Here is a 3463-nt window from a genome sequence, read left to right as displayed (position 1 = left end):
TACAATAAAAAAATTTTTAAGTATACCGTCATACTGGTATATTAGTAATTTTTAATCGTTGATCTTAATTACATATATTATATATATTTTTTATAATTAAAATCAACAGTTAAAAATCACTGGTATACTTAAAAGTTTTCCTATACAATATATACACAGTACAGATACCGTACTCTTACCTGCGCAGCATATATTAATATTCTACCTTAATTAGTTGGATCTTAGTCATAATACATCAAAGTGTGAACATATAATAAAATGATGAAATGTATTGTTTATTGAACTAGCTAAAATGTTTTGTCCCAATCTTATTATCTTGATATATTCTCTCATATTTCTCTTATCATCCACTACAAAAGTAGTACTAGCTTCAAGCCTCGCTTCAACGCTAAATATATTTCTGCCATATTTATTTTGTCTTATATATACTTGAATTAAAACTTTATTTTGCTTTTAAAATTTAAAGTGAGGGCTGCTCATGAGGGCAATGTGACCTGCATTAGCATTTGATATAGTTTTCAACAACCTTTACTCTTTTAGAATATATTTGAATCAATTAGTTTTTATTAGAATTATTTAATATTTTAAATATTTATTATAAATTATTATATTTTTATTATTTCAATTTTTTAATATATATAAATATCTTTTTATATTATATCATTTTATACAACTTAAATTTGCATACACTTTTCTTTTTATTTTTCTCTCTTACCTTTCTAACATAATATCAGAGTTATGATATCTTCTTTGAAGAGTATAAATTGATTTTCTTATGGTAAAATTATCTACTTTTCGTACTTTTTTCCTGTATCATTTTTTTTGGTTAATATTTTAATACTTTCTCACCTCACCGATTAGCTCATTCACTATTTACTTATTCTCATGAAAAAATCATATGTTTTTTCGTCATCTTCCGATAATTTGCCATTTCTTCGCATTTTGTTACTTTTCAGTAATTTTCCAGTAGTTCGCCATCTTTTCACAGTTTTTGGGCAATTCGCCATTTTTGTGATAGTTCCGTCCGCGCTTTTTTTGCGACAGTTTCATCTGCGTTTTTTTGTGGCAGTTTCATCTGGGCTCTTTGATCTTGTGGCAGTTCCGTCTGTGTTTCCTTGTGATTGTTCCGTCTGTATTTCTTTGTGCCAGTTGTCGGTGTTTCTTTTTGACAGTTTCGTCTGTGCTTCCTTGTGACAGTTTTGTTTGAGCTTCCTTGTAGCAGTTCCATCTACACTTTCTTTTGACAATTCCATCTGCACTTTCTTCTGACAGTTCCATCTGCACCCGTTATATTAGTTTATGTATTTTTTCTTTATTTTGTTGTTAGAATATATTAGAATCAATTAACTTTCATTAGAATTATTTAACATATCTGAATATTTATTATAAAATATTACGTTTTTATTATTTCGATTTTCTTAACACTTATAAATACTTTTCTATATTATATCATTTTATACAACTTAAATACACACAAACCTTTTCTCTTCTCTTCTCTCTTACCTTTCTAACACTCACAATTTCATTCCACGGGCTTCAAAACAATCAATAAAATAAATAAATAAATAATGATTGAACGTGATTTTGGTGCAAACATTCTATGATTTATACGCCTATGACTCTACATGTATAAATTCACTTTTTAGAAGAGAAATGGCTAAGAGTTGTTAGAGAGAACGATTTTCATTATTCTAACCAAATTCAATTACAATATACATTAACCGAAATTTGTGGACACAAAAGTAGTTCATTATATATATCTCCCTCGTGGAACTTATGGGACTATGGGAGCAAATGAAGCCTTTCCCTTTTTTTTGCTTTCTCTCCTTCATCGATCGGATAATCCATTATTGACTTTTTTGGCATATTATTGACTTCATCCCAAAAGGAGATCACTGATGGGACATATATAAGATTTGTCTTTTAATTTAGTTAATGCCACCAATGTTATAAAATTATTTATACAAAAATTCAAGTCAATAAAACAAAGATAAAAAATAGTTATATTTTGAAAATGTTTTTTATTTAATAGTCTTTTCTAAATTTTAAGTGTTATTTTTCTTTTGAAAAGAATAATAAGGTAGCGTTTGTTTTGAAGTACTGAGACAGAGATTGAGAGACTGAGATTCAGTATTATGTTTATTGGTTCAGAGACTGATACTAAAATTTTTGTCTCTGTATCCAAAATTTCAGTATTTCAGTACCTCCAAAAAGTATGGACACAGAGGACTAAAATTTTTAGAGATAGAGACTAAAACTTTAATAACATTTTATACCTAAAATACCCTCATTTTAATTAATTAATTCCAATTTTATCATTTGTGCAAATTAAATTAGAATTTCATTTTTGTTTCAATTTTTGTCTCCCATTTTACACCAAACAGAATACTGCAATTTATTTCAATCTCTGTCTCTTAATCTCTATCTCTCAGTCTCAATCTTTCCATCTCTGTCTCTATAATATATATTTATATATAAATATATAATAACTAATTTAATAATTAATTTTTTATGTGTATATAAAATATTTGTTAAACCAAATATATATTTGGACGATAGGTGAGGAATATAATTTCAGCATGGTAGTAATTAATTCCACATACTATAGTACTGTACGTGTAATTGCTTCCTTATGCATTATGCATTAATAAATAATTGTGCACAAACAGAATCAGCACTGAGCTGACAGTTTTCTTGATACGGAAAGATTTGGTCAATGTTTAATTTTATTCATAGGATTTGGTCAACAATAATAACTCTTCAGATTTTTCTATTAGATAATCATTTCATCAATAACTTTTTCGTTTTCGGGATGAGAAAGCAGAAAAAATTTGGTGCCAAATTTCTTTTTATACGTATATAAAGTATACAATAAAAAATTGTGTGGTAATATTAGCGCTATATACATTGAAGAGATATTTGATTTGGTGGTAACACAACATTGTTAAAAGTTTTCTTTTTTTTCGGTTCCAGATTACATAGTTAATATTCTACAGTAATTCACACCGTTGTGGGTTATTGAACCACCGAAACGATCCGGTCCGATTCTAATATTTAACTAGCAACAAATAATTGCACGTGAATTTTCTTCGCATTCCGTAGCATTTTTTATGTATAATAAGCTATATATAGATATTGTATAATAATAATTGATTTGAAGAAACTAAATACCCTATTCATATCTCAGGAATATAAGTATATAACAGAGTTGTTGGGTCCTATAGAGTATGACTGTGCATGGTGTTTGAAATAAACATACAGCATTTCTTTACACGTTTGCAGCTTTTCGTAATGCGTTTGTTGAGAGAGTAGGGTACACTCAAATCACTTATTAAAAAATGCATATTGCAATAAACAATTTTTTTCAAAAAAAATGGTAATATAATTAAGAGGCCTCTGATTTTGCTTTATTTAAATACGAAAAATATGAATTTAATTTTAATATATTAATATTAAATTACAA

This window comes from Arachis ipaensis, chromosome B04 (assembly GCF_000816755.2).
Source record: "Arachis ipaensis cultivar K30076 chromosome B04, Araip1.1, whole genome shotgun sequence".
NCBI classification, from domain to species: domain Eukaryota; kingdom Viridiplantae; phylum Streptophyta; class Magnoliopsida; order Fabales; family Fabaceae; genus Arachis; species Arachis ipaensis.
Note: the sequence above shows the minus strand (reverse complement) of the source record.